Here is a 21400-nt window from a genome sequence, read left to right on the forward strand (position 1 = left end):
GCTACTGAAACGTTCTCAGAGCATGTCCGCTGGCTCACGCATATTCTAAAAAGAATACGTGATGCTGGCCTTACGATCAATCGCAAGAAGTCCAGAATTTGCATGACCGAGGTGCGTTATCTCGGCGTGCTGGTAAATCGCGATGGTACACGCCCCGATCCTGAACGAGTCGCACCGATACTCGAGTACCCAGCCCCGAAAAATCTTCGTGCTTTGCGCAGATTCTTGGGCATGGCCTCGAGGTATCGAAAATTTTTAAGCGATTACGCCACGATTTGTGAGCCGCTTAACGCGCTCACCCGCAAGGACACCAAATTTGAATGGCAGGAGGCGCAACGGCAAGCTTTCGAGCAAGTCAAAGCCCTTTTGGCAACGGCCCCTGTCCTAGCCAGGCCCAATTTCACTGCGCCGTTCATCATCGAATGTGACGCAAGCGATACCGGCCTTGGAAGCGTTCTGCTGCAGCGTATCGACGGCAAAGATCGGGTTCTGTGCTTCGCGAGCCGCGCCCTGACGGCTTGCGAACGTCGCTTGTCGGTTACCGAGCGTGAGTGCCTCGCTGTCGTCTGGTCGACCGAAAAGTTCCGACCCTACGTGGAGGGGTATCACTTTACAGTTGTGACCGACCACCAGAGCCTTAAATGGCTCACTAATCTGAAACACCCAAACGGTAAGCTTGGTCGCTGGTCTCTCGCGTTGCAATCATATGATTTCGACATTATACATCGCAGGGGTAAGGACAACGTCGTGCCTGACGCGCTTTCACGCATGTTTGAGGCCGATGAAGACGAGCTCGCGGCTACCGCTTTGTTGACACTCGAAGAGAGCATCAACGACCCGTGGTACCGCAAGAGGATGCAGGAGGTCCTCGAGCGGCCCACGGATAACCCCTATTGGAAGGTATTAGGCGGCCGGTTATATATTTATAAGCCTGACCCCATCGTCGACGACCTCTTCGGAACCGATGACGACGCTTGGAAGCTCGTTATCCCAAAGAAAGACCGGGCACTAGTCTTATCCGAATGCCACGAGGACATCTTGGCCGCTACAAAACCCACAAGCGCGCGAGTCTCCGCTACTATTGGCCGAAAATCCATCACGACGTAGGATACTATGTTAAGAATTGCCTAATCTGCCAGCAGGTCAAAGCCTTACAAGTCACTCCAGCAGGATTGATGGGACGACACCTCGTCACGCGACCGTGGGAAATTGTGTCCGGCGATACCATGGGCCCTTTCCCGCGATCCGCGCAGGGCTACGAGCACTTGCTCGTCTTTCTCGATCTCTTCACTCATTGGATCGAATGTGTCCCTCTCCGTAAGATTACTGGGAAAATCATCCGATGCCAACTGAAAGAACGTGTGTTTCTGCGTTTCGTGATCCCTAAAAACTTCTTGTCTGACAACGGTACTCCGTTCAAGAATAAAGTTGTCGACGACTTTTTGGACTCGTTCGGCGTGATACACGCGACATGCGCCCCGTACTCGCCTAAGAGCAACCCGACCGAACGTGTAAATCGCACAATCAAAACCATGATTCGAGCGTTTATCGAGGAAAAGCACTCGACGTGGGATGCGCACATAGCAGAGTTCGCGTTTGCCTACAACACGGCAATACACGAAGCGGTGCGCACGAGCCCCGCCTTTCTAAATTACGGACGTCATCCCGAGCTGCCAAACTCGAAGAAACGAGAGGAAGAACGCGCCGTATCTCGGAACCTCGAGACGGCCGCGGTCACCGACTGGCACGCTCGAATTAACAAGCTTGACGACTTCCGAGCCGTTGCACTGCAACACTCGCGAGAAGCCCAAGATAGACAGGAGATGTACTACAACGCTAAGCATCGCGACGTCAAGTATAACGTCGGTGATAGAGTCTGGGCAAAAAATCGTATGCTGTCCTCCGCCGCTAACCAGACAACCGCGAAACTCAGCCCGAAGTACGCGGGCCCGTTCATCACTACCGCACGCCTCGGTCCCAACTCATACCAACTCCAGAACGAAGAAGGTTGTGACGTTGGTAAAGTCGCCGTTTGCGACTTGCGCCCGTGTTTCGACGGAGCCCGGTGCCCCGATGATGTAGCAGACAGTCCTCTCCTTGAAGGAAACGAAAGCGACGAGACGATGTCGTTGAAAGGAATTTTCTCGCCCGATCGCACGCAAGAAAGCGACGAGCGCGATACCTCGAACAACGACGTTTCGGTCACGAAGGTTATAGGGCCAGAGGCCTCAGCAAGCCCACGACAGGACCTTGCGCAAGGCGAAATACCGACCGCCCCAAGGAGAAGAGGTCGCCCTCGCAAGCAGAAAATGCATGCTCCCGTCGACGTATCCCCTCGGCGCTTGCGTTCCAGGAACTAACACCCTACGACTTTGCTTGTTTCCTCATTTTCTTTCTGCTTATCTCACCTTCTATGCTAATAAAACTCTGTTACTGCTTCAAAGCTTCTCGCTTCCCTAGCAGACGCTATCGCTCGATGCAGCTAATTGAGTTCGTTTTCTTGCCTAACATTACGTATGCTTCGCCCTGTAGAGGATGCTGACCAACGCTGAAATAGCTCCCCTCGCCAAGTGGATGGAAGACGTGCTGCATGAAGCACTCACGGCGGCCGTAGCGATCGCATCGCGCCGAAACGCTGCGCCGTCGACGCGAAGGGACGCTTCTCCAGCTCTAACCCTGGCCTACTCCAATGCGGTAGGGGACGACCCCGCTAACGAGTCGCGGGCCTCGTCAGATGATGACAGCGGCGCAAGTTCCGCGGAAACTACCCTAGACTTCCCCCAGAGGATGCTACGCAGGTCGAGACGGCCAGAGGGCAATACAGACCGTAAAGACGAGGATTCACCGGACCGCAGCCTGAAGCACACCAACGAGTCTCCTTGTTCCGCCCTGGCGGCCGCCGAACGCTTGGAGGCCATCCTGCGGCAGCGCGGCTACGGCCCCGAGGAACGCGACGTCGCTACGAGCCTTAAGGCCAAGGTAGACCCGGCCCCGACGACGAATGAGCCACCTACCCTCGAAGAGGAGTGGAAGGTCCTCCAGGCTCATTTCACCGCCTGCAGAAAGACGCGGCTAGCCGCGGAAAAGGAGGAGGAGAAGGCCTACCGAGACGGACTCGCCTTCATCGACCGTCATGGGTCCCGCGGTCTCGCTATCGCGGGAACCTACTCAACCAGGCTACAGGAGGCCATAGAACTCAAAGCCTACCTCCAGGAGGCGATCCCCGAATGGCGGAAGGAACGCGAGGCTCGCAAACAGCGCGAGGAGACGCGACAACGCTTACGAGAGGAGCAACGTCGAGCCCAAGAGCACCTCGAGACGGTGAAACGGCAGCTCGCAGCCTTGGGCGACCCACCGACGTCCCACTCCCGTCGAGCTTCCAACCAGGCCATCCCGAACGACCGAACGCACCGCACGCCAGGCTACTTTGCCCTGCAAGGAGCCGCAGGAGACGAGCCGTGCAACCGCTGGGCCGGTCCCCGTCCCGACCTCTTCGGCAAGCGGGCTTGCTCCACTTGCGGCCTCACGGGAGTACCTCGAACCTCCGACTGCCCGAATTGGTCGAGGCACGAGCTTTGGAGGAGCGACGGACAGCAGCCGTACTCGTACAGCATGGTCGAAACGCGTCAACGCAGGGAAGCCTTCCTTCGAGATCGAGAAGAGTCGTCGGTCACCCACGCGGACGGCGGCGACAGACGAGGTGTATCCGAGCACTAGGTCCGAACCTAAGCGCTACGCCTCGAGATTTTCCCCCCAAGAATCAGGCATTGACGCCCATGTTTTTTTTTCTTCTCTTCTCGTTTTCTTTTGTCACGCGTTATTAGATTTGCGATCCGCGCGAGTAGAGAGAGTCGCGGTAAGCTACATTACACCTAGAGTTTCTAGTGAATAGATAAATAAATAAAACATATTTTTTTACCACTACGATGTCTTGATTTTTCTTTATCAATTAATTTTCCTTGCTTGGTGGAGAGAGACAGGTTTTTCGACCTGGTACGCCCTGCTACCCAGCTCTGGGGAAGGGGCATATAACGAGCGGCCAGATCCTCGTTATGTCTCTCTCTCCCCATACATAATTATAATTATTCTTATATATATAATTGTCTTATAATTATCCCACATGTATGGCAGCCAAAGGTAAGTCAGAGAGACCGCTAATAGAGGGCGAGCTAGAGAGAGAGAATTCGGGAGGCCGGCGCGACGCGCGCGAGTAGGAGATTAGGGCAGAGGCGCGCGATAAGGACTCGCTCTTGTACCGGCGACTTCGAAGCACGTGGACGTGTGACGAGCGGCTATACTCGTGATTGCGAGTCTTTTCTTTTATTATCTGACTTTTCGCGACTAACTTTTGTGACTGACATTTCGGTTGCCTGCGAATACGCGAGTGTCCGCTCGGTGTAAAGTATCGGTGCCGAGATTGCCCTTAGTGCCTTTGGTGGGCTAGTTCCTGCGACTACGCGTGCGAGCCTTTAAGGCCGCCCGCTTCTTGACTGCACCTGAGCTGCACACTGCGCGTCATCGCGAGCCACGTGCGAGGCTGAGGACATCGCCTGCAGGGCTAACGCCGAGATATTATTGTAAGTACCTTCTCGAACACATGTCTCTCTCGCTAGCTTTTCGCCACTCTCTCTCCCGCTTATGCTGCGTATTAATTTTGTATTACTCTCCGTAGTAAACTCGATGTTATTCGTATATCTGTTTTCTTCTTTTGCGCTTCCGTTTACCTATCGTAAACAATCCCGTTCCGTCCGGCTTTCGCACCTGAATTTCGTGATTGTTCCAAAGCGCCCATAGGACTACACGACGCTCTCCGCGAACCAAGGTAACAGACGCTGCACCACAACGTTCCTGTTGCTGCTGGGCTAGGCTTTGCGCAGCCTATTACGAGGCCCACACCGAGCTGTTTTAATCCCCTCGTAATTTATATAACGAGTGACCCGCGCTGGGTCAAAACCCCGTTATATCTTTTATAACTATGACTGAAAACATTTATAAAAATAATTACGAAACATAGACATTGTTGATTGAAAATATAATCAATTTCTGTTGCGTTATATTTTATTGCAAAAGGAATTTGAACATTGCACTATTTATCTTAAAATTTGTGGCTAATATGTGAAAGATAATGTCTGTCGATCGTTACATTTATGATAAGTTGACATGCATTACCTTTCATGGCAAGAGTTGAGTTGCATTTTATGAATATCAATGCGTCTTATATTTTGTGATTAGATTTAGAATTGTTTATTCTCCTCTTTTGAAAATCTATATTTTGAATAAATGATAATATAATTTTACAGTCATTGATCAACAAATCAAAGAATCAGCAAGTAACGCAATTGTAGATCCAGATAAATTGCCAGTGGGTCATGAAAGGAAGAATGGAGACGTACGTATCTTCAACGTGAAATATTTTTTTTTATGAATAGCAATTTTATTTAAATATCATTTTATTCACATGCTAAATAAAAATGAATAATTGTCAAATAGGTACACCTGGGCAACAATATATTTATTGACAGAGTTTCCTTGAGCAACATATTGTGTCATTCGACAAGTCCATCGCAGTTCGTGGGGAATTTAATAACCTCCATGTTTTCGGAGAAAGTTTTATTAGTGAGTACATTGTCAGGAAGAGCAAGTAATAAAACCATTGGATCTGCGAAAAAAATGGATAACACAATCAATGAAAAAGCATCACCACTATAGATTTCCAAAATGAAGAAGAAAAGGAAAAATTTGCTTCCAAATTGGCCCCAAAACAATTGGATCAAACCATCGTCCAAGCGTGTAAGCGTAAGTCTTATATTGCATTGTATTGCATTGTTGTTATGTACTCCTTATACCCTTCACGGGCTTTTAGGACGCCTCACTCACCACCGCAGCGTGGGAGGTGTTTTTTCCCCACCTTAACTCTCGTTCTCGTTTTCCCTTCAAGCATCGGACTACCGCGTTCCAGAGTAGTCATATGATTGCTTTCTACGGTATGCTTCTACTTGAGCAACCCCCTGTAGTAACCAGACCTGTCAGTTCCCGATTACTGGACCTGCAGCTTAAGGTGGAATCCGAACCACCAGAGTCGCGGTGTTAAATTTGGCACATACACTTTTTGAAAAAAAGCCATTGGTAATCGCTGGGAATCGAACCCAGGTCTAGCTCCCCCGTGAGAGTCCTGCATCCTATCCCCTGAGCCACCGCGGCTCTCGTAAGTTTTATAAATAATATGTAGAGAAATTTATGTATTCCCGTAAAAATGATTTTTTTTTGATAAGTCACATTATTGTACTTAAATAATGTATACGTAATTCATGAATTTGTAATCTTTTCAGTTTATTATCGTTTTTGGCTCGAGACACATTACAAGTGTAGCTTAAAAGAATCTCTACAAAAAAAATTTGACGCCTCCGTGGAATTTAAGAAATGGAAGACTTATGTATCAATAAAAATTTCTAATCTCAAAAAGAGTCAAACAAAATCGAAATCAGAAGGTAATTGCCAATTATTTCAGTTCTGAAGACAAAAAAAATTGACTAAACGTACTAATTTCTCCTATTGTACTTTCAAATTGTCATGTATTAATTATTCGTGCATTAATTTTCTTAATAGGTCCAAAGAATCGTAAAGATTTTGATTCAATCATCAAAGATTTGGATGGTGAAGAGAATCAATTAATTGATAAATCTCTCTCATTTATCCATGCTGATTATAATAGCAGCGATGAAGAAGTTAATGAATCAAATCTAATTGAAGATGATGCTGCGGATCCATTGGACGTAGATGTGTTGAACTAAAAACTACTAGAAGCGATATTATATTATTTATTTATTTATTTATAATATATTAATTTATTTTAATATAATTTATGTATTGAGAGGAAAAAATCAATAAATAGAAATATTATAAAAACCCATTGAATTCTATTCGCCCAATCAGGATTTCGACTATTGAATATTGTTACTTAATAGTTTGTAATTTCAATAAGTTTGAATCCTCGATTTGAAACGTGGAATGTATGATTCATAACCATTGAATAATATGTCAAATAGAAATCATTCAATCCTATTCAAAATTGAATGGTGAATAGTAAAGTTTCTTATTGAAAACCATTAGACATGACATTATTTTAATAAAAATGAATAGTAACCTATTGTTCTATAATAAATAAATTTCAATGGATTCCAATGAATCGACATCTTAAAAAGATTTTTAATCGACTCCAATAGTAAAATTTACGTTTCAAATCGAGGATTGAAATCCATTGATTTTTTTTTAATAGTTTTCAATGGATTTTTTACAGCAGGGACGTCACGGTAATCAAAGAAGTCAGTGAGCAAAACCTTGATATTTGATCGAATTTGTTGTGCTTTTTTGGATGTTGGCTCTTCTGGGGTCTTCTATTGGGACGATTGGACTTTAGTTTCGACATCATAACCATATACCTACGATTCATCTCCAGTTATAACCCTTTTGAGAAAATCAGGATCTTCATTAACTTCATTCAACATTTCCTGAGCGATGGTCATACGACGGTTCCTTTGATAAAAAATAAGCAATTTTGGAACGGATTTCGTTGACACACGTCTCATGCTCAAAACATCCGAAAGAATATCATGGCATGAGTCAACCAATATGCCAAAATCTTTTGTAATTTGTCGGATGGTGATTTGACGATTTTTTAACACAATTTCTTTCACTGTTGCAACATTTTCATCTGTTGATGTGCTGGGACATCCAAGAGGAGGCTCGTCTTCGACCTTCTCTCGGACTTCTTGGAACAGCTTATACCACTTATACACATTTTTCTTACTCAGAGTAGACTCACCGTATAAAATTGTCAACATCTCAAAAGATTTAGAGCACTAGGTTCTATTTTTCACATAAAATTTAATGCAAACTCTTTGCTCCATTTTTTTCGATAGAAGAAAATCGCCGAGTATACTAAACACCTCTAACCTCTAACGCCTCTGCCAGAAAAACAAAACGTGCTATATAGTCAATACTATGAATATATGATGGTGGCAAGTGTACCAACACAACAACAACAATTTAAAACTTGAATGTACGTAGCCTGCGAACATTGAAAAGTCACGTTACTTTTTGAACACTCCTCGTATATGGTAATAAATTTGTAATTGTGAGTCACTATAAACTATTACTGTTATTCTAATCAACGGATCATAATACAAACATACAAAAATACGAAAATATAAAAATACTCAAACTAACAGAATGTTATTATAAGATTATTAATAAATGCGGAAAATTGAATACGAATGCTGTCGTACTATCAAGAAATTTATCAGAAGATATTCAAATTCAACCAACGATTAAAGCTCAGAAGGACAGACAAGGACAAAAATTAGAAGCTACTACGACACTTAGAAATGATATGAAATTACAAAGATTAAATGAAAAATGCATTAAACTGAAGGAGAAGAAATGTAGTAAGAAAAAGAAGACTAAGAAGAGAGAAACAAAATCTAGAGCATATATACGACCAAAAAGATTAACAAAAATCGTCATTTTTGTCATCATTTTATCGTCATAAATGTCAAATTTCCAAGTTTCTATTTTTTCACGACAAAAAGTATTTTTTTATATACTTGTACAAATTTAACGTATATTAATATAACAATCATAATATTTTCGTTTATAATTGTTTTGAAGACAAACAATATTGCTTTAGCATAATCCTTCATGTCATACAAGTGTTTGATAAAGTTTGGCATAAATGGGTACTGCACAAACTTGAAAGATGTTCACCAAAGCGCCATTACAATCTACGTCAGTCATATTTACAAAATAGAGCTTTCCGCATAAAAATAAATAAAAATATTATAACGACAGCTTCTAAATAGAGAAGTAAAGTACCGCAGAGTAGTATTCTAGACCCAACAATATACCTGTTATACACATCGGACCTAACATGATGACAGCAACATACGTAGATGATACAGCGGTTTTAACATCATACTCAGAGACAACAATAGTCTCCGAAATATCACAAAATTGTATGAATAATTATCTTTTAAACGTGTTCAACTCATGGAGAATTATAGTATTATAGGATTCCATTTTCACACAAAATTTAATGCAAACTCTTTGCTTTATTCTTTTCGATAAAAGAAAATCGCCGAACTCACCAAACATTTCTAATCTCTGACGCCTCTGCCAGAAAAACAAAACATGCTATATAGTCAAAACTATGAATATATAATCGTGGCGAATGTACCAATACAACAACAACAAAAATTTAATAATATTTTCGTTTGTAACAGTCCTATCTATGAGATATTTTCTTAACTCACTGAATCACTGCAACCCGCTAAACTCATCAATTTGTTTATATCAATTAGCATATTTAACGGCGCCACCTCATATATTATTTGATTGATTTTGTACCAGAGTCAAATTTCATGACCATATAAGGAGCGTGACGTCACATACTTATAGATATAGATATATTAGTTTTTGTTATTTGATTAAAATATGTTAATTAAGAGTAATTTTGATGAAACAAAGCATTTTTTATATAGAATTTAGAACATAGATTTAGATTATAATAATTTTAAGTGCGTTTAATTATTAAATTATTTTAAATTTTGATATGCAAAGTTAATTTATTTATTATATTGTAAATATTAATTATCAGGATAATGGGAATACTCTAAATTCATAATAAATACCTTAGAAACATAAGTAAGAATTGGTTTCATTGATAACAGTTTAATTATTACTGTTATCAATAAATAAATAATTAATAATTTATTGAAACAAAGTTTTATATAGATCGAAAGCGTTAATTTTGTAGATAATAATGACAGCTTTATAATTTATAAATCTTAATTAATTAATCTAGTAATTACATTATAAGATTTTAGAAACAACCGTTACAAATATGAAAATTTATTATAATTCAAATGTTATTAACTAATTTGAGTATTTCTTTATAGAAGTTACTTCTACAATTGATAAACTATTAATTTATATGAAATTTCATTATTTTTTTATTGTAAATATTGTGCTATTACATTAATTAACTTTATTAGTTAATAACTTTTGACTATACTTTTTGCGATAATTATAAATTATACTTAAATTATCTATATCTGCTTCTGTAAAACTTACTGTAACGGTCCTATCTATGAGCTTGTTTATTATATCACTGAATCACCTCAACCCGTCAAACGCATCTATCTGTTTACTCAAATCAGCACATTAAACGGCGCCACCTCACGGATTATTTGATTGTATTAGTACAAGAGTCTAATTTCATAACCAAAATAAGGAACGTTACGGCACAAAGTAATAGATATAGATATAATGATTTTTGTTATTTAAGAAAAATATATTAATTAGAGATAATTTTGATATAACAAAGTATTTCTTATATAGACTTTAGTACGTAGATTTAGAATATAGTCATACGAATTCCGTTTAATTATTAAATAACAATGAATTTTAATATGCAAAGTAAATTTATTTATTACACTAAAAATATGAATTATTAGAAAAATGTAAATAGTCCAAATGCAAAATGAATAAGAAATGAACATGAGTAAGAATTGGTTTAATTGATAACAGCTTAATAATAACTGTTATTAATAAATAAACAATTAATTATTTATTTAAATAATAAGTTGTATATAGAACGAAAATATTAAGTTTATACTTGATAATGATAACTTTATGATTTAGAAATCTAAGATAATTAATCTAATAATTGCATAATAAAATTAGAAAAAACCGTTACAAATATGAAAATTGGTTATAATTCAAATGTTATTAACTAATTTAAATATTTCTTTTTAGAAAATACTTCCGAAATTAAGCAACTATAAAGTTATATAAAAATTTAATAATTTTCTATTGTAAATATTGTAATATCACGTTCATTAACTTTATTAGTTAATAACTTTTGACGACACTATTTGCGATAATTATATATTGTATAAAATCAACAAATAACAAATTCTGTAAAGTTTACATGTGTTAAAATCTTACGATTAATGGTTATTTACTTGTAAATTAAGAAAACTCATTTATCAAAATTCGCGAATGTCTCTCGAATATTCGATGACATCTCTCCTGCAAAAATAAGCGGGAAAATCTGTGTATAAATACGCCCACCTTTGCACAGGCTAGCATTCACTTTCTAGCCTTGCAAGGTGAGCGCATGAGTCTGAATAAACTTGGCTAAAACCTAAGTTCTTTCTCTCATTGTGATTAACTGAGCAAGACTGTTCCTTCCTTATAATTCGAGCTCGACTTATAGTACATCTCGCGCTATAAGAAACTTGGGCCGAATTATATCCTATCCAAGAAAGTCTTTAGCTCTGCTTATGGGACAATTCGCACCATAAGAAAATAGGGCATCGTCTGACTTTCCCTGAAACATTGTACTTATTTATATGTATTTGATTTGTTTATTATTATTAGAGTACATTTGATTTATCTATTTATTTTATTGACAAGTAGAGTAAAATTATTAGAAACAAATTCTTACTCATTAGCTAGATACGAGAGTTCGAATTATTATTATTTATAAGTGATACGAACATCACATTACATATTTATAATTTCGTTATCACTGTCTATTCTCTTGTAAATTAGAAAAAATGATTTCGTAGAAGGGAGGATCGGGGAGAAAGAGGAAAAAAGATGTGACAAATTAGATGCGCTTCATGGGAACAAAAAGAAGGAATTCAGATTGAAAGAAATGAATTCTTACTCATTAACGCGACAGACCACGAGAGTACGAACTATAAAATAAATAATAAGTGATACGAACATCACACGTTGTAACGGGGGGGATATCTTGCAAAAATGGGAAATTTATTTATTTATTTATTTGTTTGACAGTCCGGGGTGTTGGATATTCTAATATCGGGCGTATTTTCTCGTGATCTGGTCTTACTCCGTCCTGGTTCACAAGAACTCCCAAGTACCTGACTTCCGTCTTACAGAAGTGACTTTTGCCTTTGTTAATGGTTAGGCCCGCACCTAGAATTCTTTTCAATACCATTTCTAGGTGCCGCTTATGCTCCTCAAAGGACGACGAAACCACAATTACGTCGTCAAGGTAAGCAAAAGCGAATGGATCCATATCCGGGCCTATCACCTTGTCCATCACCCTCTGGAAGGTCGCTCCTGCGTATGACAGTCCGAAGGGCATTCTCTTAAATTGAAAGTGCCCTAATCCAGGAACTGTGAACGCTGATATTGGACGCGATTCTTCCTTTAAGGGAATTTGATGGTACGCACTGCTCAAGTCCAAAGTAGATATGAACTTTGCATCCCTTATCCGTCTTAGGATGTCGTTCATATATGGTAAAGGATAGGCATCAGGTTTGGTAATTGCATTTACCTTTTGATAATTCACGCAAAACCTATATTTTCCATCAGCCTTCCTTACCATTACTATCGGACTTGACCATCCGCTGGTCGCTGGTTCGATAACATCTTTTTCCAGCATATCTTTGACCAGCGTGTGCATTTCCTCTCGCACTCTATCTGAGACTGGGTAGTACTTCTGTTTGATGGGTCGAGCATTTCCAACATCTATTTCATGCTCAACCCCCACGGCACAACCTAAAGTCTGACCTCCGTCAGGAATCAATCTTCCGACGAGGTCTTCAATTTCTTCAAGCTGTGACTCCGTGGCTTCCCATAGTCCTACCGGTGCGAGAAATGCCGTACCATCAATTCCAGCCACTTCCATTGGTACTTTCACTTGGGCGTCCTTAAGCCATAATTCATCCTCATCGGGATCCAAAACTGCGCGGAACTCTCTTATAAAGTTCGCGCCTACATAGCAGTCATCTGTGAGCAGCGGCGTAATGGCGACTCTGATTGCCTTCGTGATTCCCCCTACTTTAAAAGGGAACATCACGTGACCAATTATAGGGCACGGACGTCCATCAGCAAGCCTTGCATCGCCCGCCCTGGTCACATTCAACCCGAGTCCCATCTCCGATGCCAATCTCAGCCCTAATTGACCCATGACCGTGGATGAGGCGCCGGTATCATAGAGTGCTCTAATTTTAAAGTCACCTATGTCTACCGGCAACCACCACCTGGTCTCATCCTCTGGGTCATATCCACGAGTTGCATCTTTGCCTCCCTTCGTCGTGTTTTTCAGCAGTTTTTTCCCTTCCGCTGCTACGACGACGATAGACTTGCTTTTATTCGTGGATTTCTTCGGCAGAGGAGCTTTTTGTGTGGAGAGGCCTTCCCTGGAATCTTCCCCCTCCTCCACAACCTGTATATGGCCATCTGGTCCTTCCAGAATGACCACTGCTCTATTCTGCCGAGGGCTGGCATCGGGTTCGATCGCCTTCTGCTCTAACGTACTGCTAGGTCCTGGACTCTCTTGATGCCCTTCCAGGACCTGTTTGGATCCCTGGGTCGCCGACAATTTGCTGTTTCCCATCGGCGACCCGCGGCGAGAGGTCGAATCTAGTGGAGGCGCGAAGATGACCTCTTCTCTTCGCTCTCCTTGCCGTTTCCCTTGTTGCAATCTGGGCAGAACTTGCGACTGAATCCCAGCTTGCCACAAGCGGAACACTGGAGAGGCTTGTTGAAGTCGATCTTCCGCCTCTGCCCATCTCGCCGCTCGCCAGGAGACCTGGGAGAAGGGGAATTTTTCCTTCCCCCACGCCATCGGCTCTTACGCTGTTCTGGAGGGCTGCCTTGCTTGTCAGTGGCCAGCTTGCGTAACATCCGCTCGATGCCCTCCAGACGTTCTTCCATCTTCTTATCAGAAGTGGGAGCTTGCGTAGCCGATACCGACGCTTGTTCGGTAGGCCTCCTGGCAGGGTTCTCCACTCCCTGTCCGCGCTGCGGATCTCCCTCCTTCTTCGCACGCTCTTTCCCTTCTCTGGCCATTGCAGCGGTTTGGGATTTACTACCAGCCGTTCTTTTGCTCGGCTGGTAGGCGTGCTGAGGGAAGATCGTCGAATTGGGGTCAGCGAATACACGTGGACGACGACCGTAAGATAAGGTGTTCTGTACTTCGGTCGCCCTCCTGTTGAATTCGCGTATCGACTTCATCTCGCTCCGACGCAGCTGAATTTGGATGTTTGGAAGGAGGTTTGCATGGAGTAAGTCTAATAACCTCTCCAAGGTCATGGGTGGTTCTAGTCTATTGACAAGAGCCACCAGGTTGGACACGTAGTCTCGCACTAGTTCGTCCTCGCCCTGGAACCGGTTCTGAGCTTCCTGCAATAGCCTTTGTTGCTGTTGCGTACTTGTGCCGAACCAGTCCCGGGCGTCCGCGACGAACTCTGTATAACTGAGCCACTGGTACTTGTTATTATCGTACCAGGTCCTCGCGTTACCTTCGAGGATCTCTGATACGGAACAAAGTACTTCGTCATCAGTTAGCCCTGCACCTACGCGCAGATCTTCCAACCTTGACAGAAACGTATCTACGCTCTGTGCCCTACTGCCCGCAAACCTCAATTTCCATCCGCGGACAATTTTCCCAACATCTCGGGTTGTGGAGAGCCCTGAGGATATTTGATGTCCGGTGCCAGCTGATCCGCTTCGACTCCTCTGTCGAACAGGTTCGGATCTCCCATAATCTTCCGGATCCTCTTCCTGTCCTCTTCTTTGGAGGACTTCCGGTGGGGTGACTTCCCTCCTTCTGGGTTGTGGTCTTGGAGGAGCCGGTGTGCTTCCCGGGATCCCAGAGTCGTAGTGACAGGTGTATGTGTCCTGAAAGTCCACATTACGTGCGGAACGTGGTTGAACCGAGTCGCGCAGAGAAGAACGACTTGCATTGGCCATATCATGCATTGTCTCTTCCAGCTCTCGTATTCGCAGACGCATATCCTGCGCCTCGCGCTCCGCACACACCTGTATTCCCTGCAGAGTCTGTAGGGTTTCCAGGATTCGACCTACCAGTTTGTGGTTACGGTCGACTCCTTCCTTCAGGTACTCTATTTCTCGGAAGGCTTCTCTCAAGGACAATTCTTCCTGAGGCTCCTTCCGGGTGCAGGTTTCCTGCGACCTGAGATCCGGATTGCTCCGTCTCCTTTCTCCCTCCTTCTGTTCTTGCGTGTGGAGGGCCTTTTGGACGAGTTCATCCTCTTCATGGCGGCTGGCTTCACCTTCAGAGTCCTCATCTGGGCAGGTGAATGTTCTTGACATATCAGTCAATGCTATTCCCTCCCTATTGATGATTCTGAGGGGATGGTCGCTGTTATCATCCGCGTTGGAGTTTCCAACTCGTCACAGACTGTGTCGAGCCACGCTTGTCGGGATCGCCTCCTGCGTCCCGCCACCTCTTTGCTGTGCGTGGTCTCTTGAAAATCTGTGGCGGTGTACTCACCCAGCAACCATCTCCCAAGCCTAGCCGCCTGTTGGATGACACTTCCATCCTTGCGCAGTTCTAATTCCGCTAAATAGCGTTCGCGCTGTGCGGAGGTCAGCTCGAATGCCCAATTGTCAATTTGAGCTGACAACAGAGCCATCTTGCCTCCGCACGGGTGTAGGATGCGGTTGAGGTTTAAAATTTTCGGCCTAATCGACCACTACCGCTTCCTATCACCCAAGGTATGAGCGGGGTATACACTATTTAGTGTAACTACCCTTATTGCCTCCTTTTATAAGGCTCAAATTCGCGAGATTATGAGCGCGTGCAGTTCCGCAAACTTTCTATAAATATTATAAAAATATCCTACCTAAGGTCGGAGCCTACTGTTTGCTTGCTCCGCCTGGCTAATAATTGAACTGCACGCTTGGGTCACGCTCTCTGCCTTTATCGTCGATCAGGTGCTACCAACCCCCCTTTATCCACCAAACTGTTGCTGAAATGGGTTAACACCTGATTATCCCGTACGACCTGAAATCACTTCAACCTATCAATAATTATCGCTTTCGGCCCTTATTACAATATTCTTAACAATTTTTAGCTAAAGGTTCGAAGTGGTTTCGTTTTTTCCCCAGCAGAGGGCGTACCGCTCACGATCTCGCTCTACCACCCGCTCAAACCTCCCTAAGCGCTCGCGCAATCGTCTCTCTCTCTCGTGCGTCGATTACCTTCGACGCACAATCCTATTCGCACGACACGGGTCTTAATACCAGTTGGGCGCCATGTAACGGGGGGGATATCTTGCAAAAATGGGAAATTTATTTATAAGCAAACTCCCACGATGCAGAGCAAACCGCCGCTCCGTTAATCACGTATGTAAGTACGTGTATTCGCTTTAACGTCAGATGATTTCTCTTTGTTGTCTTCTATCAAACGGAGTTGAACTCATCTTAAGTCACATGTATCGTGACACTCGATGAGTTTGAAGTGTGAGCGACTTTACTCCTTCTCCGCTTAATCCCCTAGGCGTAATAGGATTAACACCTAAGCCTATTTCAATTTCTTAAACTATTAGGAAAATCATATGACGAAATCGGCGAATAAGTTAACAAAGTTTATTCATAAAAAATCTATACAGTCTTTGTCGGGCCGAAAGACTGACGCACGCGAATAGGATTTACAATTAAATAATTTTCCGGTGAGAAAGAGAGAGAGAGAAGATTCGAATATTGGCGCGATCTAATGCTCGGCGCGAATACAAAAAATTTAACACTAAACGGTTGAACAAAATACTTAATATATTTTGTCTCGCGATAATTAAGGGAGGTGCACCTACCCTGCGGTGCAATTACGGTGATCAGCCATAATTGTTGATGCCAATAAAATGTATCAACTGCCTCCGGAACTGTTATATCAGCTGCGCCTCGTACCGCCTATCAGCTGCAAATATGCTGCTACCGTGATGCTGTAATCTGCCGATCACGTTGTTGCACTTGCGCGCGTAATTACTCTGGGTAAACTATCACTCGGCGAGAAAACAGTGCAAACAAAATTCCCGCGATATCCTCTCGTATCAACAGCTGAGGCGTAACTGCTAATTTGAAAGATCGCGCGCCCCCTCTCTCTCTCAATACTTAGAACTAACGCGCGAAATTCAGAATCGCGAACGGTGCGATTAATTGAATCGACTACCGTTGCAACGTTTACAATATAGTATTGTATACATTTTGATGCTTCTTGTAATTTCTGTATTGTAATGTTAACTATACATTACTATAAAATTCAATGAAAATACGAAAATTTAAAGAAATTCATGTTTTTTACTAAAAGTGGGAGTATAAAATTAAACAAAACGACAAACTTTGTATTTAAAGTACTTAATTCCTAATAGACAAAAGAAAAGATCATTCTCAATAGTAAAAAAATAAAACGTTTCTTTTTCGGAAGAACATTTACATAATCAGATAATATTAAAAGTATAAGCGGTTTTTTATCGAGATAAATTAGAAACGTTCCAAATTTTATGTTGTACTACTGCAAAAAAGCTGTATTATTACTATGAGCATTACTATGATCATATGACTGAAAATACTGTATTTGTAAATACTTTATACAAATTTTGTAATGTTAAATTTGATGTTGAAAAAGATAATGCAAAAGAAAAAAGAACTCTTATATGAATTAACATAAAAGAAATAATAGACGTTGTATTACGTGAACATCGTGTCATCGGACATTATGTTGTAAAAATAATGGATGACGACAGGCAAGATTTTTTCAAAGTATGCATGTCGATAATACCAGAACATTTCATAGAATACAGTTTTTGGATCAAATTACATTTGATATTTTGGATTAAATAAGAACTTTTTCATGTTCTAATAAAGGTACTAATCCATTCTAGAAAATATAATTCCTTGAAGTACGTGATTCAGGAATGACACACCGTTCTAGGATGATTGATCCCACTGTGGCAATCCTTGGCTAGCTTTTTATCTTTTTTGATGGAACAAAACTTGATAATCATTCTGAAGCTATAATATAATATATAAATAATGTTCAATAATATGACGTTCACGTAATATAACGTCTATTATTTTTTCTGTATCAATCTATATAAGAGTTCTTCCTTCTTTTGCGTTAAGCCAAAACCATCTCAAATCAGGTAGGCTATGTCTCCAAATTGTTTGAAATTTAATGGTCGGTTCTAGACTGAAAATGAGACTATACTTATTTTTATATATGTCGATTATATAAAAATTTTAGATTTTATGCACTTATGTAGTTAGGCATTATAATTTTCAATTTTTCAAAAATTTGTAATATATTTTCGTAAAATTTGAAACACTCGCTCACTTAAATTTTTTTTAACTGTGCTGGTGGAATTTGATTGTATTTGGGAGGTACTGTTGAATGTTTTTACCATAATTAAAAAAAAATTCAAATTCATTTTTCTCATAAACCCCATTTTTTTAGCTAAAAATAATAGTAATGGTAGTTTATTTATCATATGTTAACCCCGTATTGTCGGTTATCCGCGTTTATTATTTTAGAAACAGAAAAAAATGAAATCCGAAAAAAAATGTTTCATTACCAATTTTGATATTGATCATTATTTATTATTTTCTATTTTTCTATTTCTTATTTTTACAAAATTTTACAGGCTTTCTAGAGAATTTTGTACCAATTGTTATAATTTTAATCAAAAAATTGATAGAGTGAAAACAAGTTGCAAACAAAACGGGAATTCAAAAGTGCCATATGTGAAGATATATTGTAAACGGAAATATTACAAAAAATTAGTTAGCTAGTTTATTTATTTACAACTTATGTGTTAGATTTGGTTTTCATTTCTTACATTACAATTGTATCTCGTGTCCAGTTTGTGTAATTGATAATGTATGTGTTTTGTGTGTGTATGTGTGTACGAGTATGTGTGTGTTTTGTGTATATGTGTACGTATGTAGGTGTGTCTGTAACTCTTGCGTTCCTGTCTTCTGCTTCTGTCTGTTCAGCTTTTCTTGCCATTTTTCTGTTGATTAATCTTCTCTTCCTCTCTCTCTCCGAGATCTGCCTTTTCTGCTCTTGCTCTTCTCTTTCTTGCTTAGTTTCTTTTCGACTTCTTCCCTTGTTACTTTTTTTTGCCTTTTCACCTTTGCCTTTACTTTGCTTTTGCTCTCTTTCTTGCTAATCATTTCATGTCTCTTTCCTTGTTAGGGCTTTGATACCTTTTTCTCATTTCCTATTGCTCCCTCAACCTTTCTTTTCCTCAACCTCACTTATTTTCTTTAATATCTTATAATTTGTCTTCTTGTTTTCCTTTTTCTTTCTCTTCTTCGATTCTTCTTCTTTTCCATTTTTGCTCCTGCATCGAATACCTGCTTCCTCTCGCTTGTGTAGTTGCTAGTACTTGCATTTTGTGTATGTGTGTGTATATTTGCGTATGTAGATGTGTCTGCGAGTCTTGCGTCTCTGTTTTCTGTTTCCTTCTGTCCTTAGGGTCTTGAAATTTCGTCTTCTTGTTTTTCTTTTTCTTTCTCCTCTTCGTTTCTTCTTTTTTGCCATTTTAGCTCCATCATCCACTGTATCTTTTCTTTGCTTCCTATTATTATTTTTTCCCATTCTTCCCCATCCTTTTTGCTTTTCACATTTTTCTACTATGTGCTTCCAATTTTCTTCCTCTTTCTTAAACATTCTGCATCTCTTATTTTCTTCTTTTTCCCAATACCTGCTTCCTCTCGTTTCATTACCTAACCTAAATCTTTCCCTTATTTGTAGGCCTTTTATTCTTCCCTCTCCTTGGATTTCCTTTAATCTGTACTTTTTCATTTCTTCTTTCAGTTCTTTCCACTCGTTTATGTATCTTGACTTTTCTAGCTTTTCTTCTCGTTCTTTTTCTTCTTTTTTCTATAGCTTTTCTCTTATTTCTTCCCAAAACTCTTATATCATTTCGTCTCCCTCCTCCCTCTCTCTATATATTTTACTTTTTTCTAGCCTTTCCTCTCTCTCGTCCTTCTTATCCTTTTTCTCTTTTTCATTTCTTTCCCTTTTCTTTAATTCTCTCTATGGTTCTTTTTTTATTGAGCCTGTTAAGTGACAACTTTTAAATTTCACTTAATCCTGATATACGTATTAATGTAATGTAAAACTTATATGTATTAGTATTATGTATAATTGCGCCGCGCGTATTAATTGTACACGTTAAGCACCCGTGGGCGGTTCGGCGGCCGCGTAGTAACACTCTCGCGCGGCATGACTGTATCGCCCACGCCTGACACGCCAGTCTCGTGCCAGAGCTAATCACGACCAGTCGTACACACCATAATTCTCTTCAGATTTACGTACAGTTTTATTCAGTTCTTTTCATACAGTTTTGATCTCAGTTTCTTGTCAATCAGTTTTTATTTATCGTTAAATTCCTAAAATCAGTATATTTATATCCTTCCTATCAGCGATTAACGTTGTGACGGTAAACGTCAAGTTAGCGCTAACCATTTAACTTTATTGCTGTCTGTGAGGGCAGCACCTCCCGGGGGGACAAAATACGTAACGAAGGAATTCGGCACGCGAGCAGACAGAACGCACGCGGTAGAATTCGAACCAGTGAAGCATAGACCATCACAGTGTCCGCCCGCTATCGCTATTATCTCCGCCAAGTTACGCATCCTCGACGAATACAAGGCGACAGAGCAGCAGCAGCCAGTGACCCGGGATCGCAGCCTCCAAGGAGCCATCCTGCCAACAGCTTAGAGCCAAGCAGTGTGTGTGTGTGTGAGGTTTCGCCATCGAGGGCGAAACCACTCCGTGCGCGCGCCCGCGACCCGCGAACAAAACAATAATAGACTGTTTCGTGCAGTGCGACTACTCTTTGTTTTTCTCCAACCGTCTGCAAAAATAAGGTAAGCTGGCCAGCTTAATTACGCGATCGCGATTATACAAATAATAACTCGATTCTAACATTCAATGCGTGCATGTAACGGCTCTAGTAACAAAGAGCAGCGAGCGTACCGGCAAAGCGTGTTGCCGATGAGCGAGCGCGAATGTAAACAAACGCGCGGGCCGACCTACTGTAGATTTTGAGGTATAATAATAAAGGATTCAATTCGTATTATTAACGAGTGTTCTTCGATTCGCTTATACCTCATAGCTTCCACTCATTCTAGTACAGGTTAATTTCCATTACTGGTTGACTGAGGTCTACTTTCTCGTGCTCTCCCGAATACGTATTGAGCATCGATAGTTTCGCGCTCCCTTTTAGAATAATAGCGTGAATTAAATAATTAAACGGTTTTACCCCGTTACAACGTATACGCGCGACGAAAGTAACAGCGTTCATTAACGCATTATTATTAAATATATATATATATATATATATATATATATATATATATATATATATATATATATATATATATATATATATATATATATATATATACATACGGATACAGCGTACGATCAGACCAATTCCAGCACAATTACTTGTTACAAGGATAACAGTTATTATAAGGACCAGCTAAAATAAAAGGATTATATTTCTTGGACGAATATTCTAACAATATACACATTTATATAACTATATAA

Source organism: Phymastichus coffea, unplaced genomic scaffold, assembly GCF_024137745.1.
Source record: "Phymastichus coffea isolate CEN01 unplaced genomic scaffold, Cenicafe_Pcof_1.1 PCOF00012, whole genome shotgun sequence".
Taxonomy (NCBI): Eukaryota; Metazoa; Arthropoda; class Insecta; order Hymenoptera; family Eulophidae; genus Phymastichus; species Phymastichus coffea.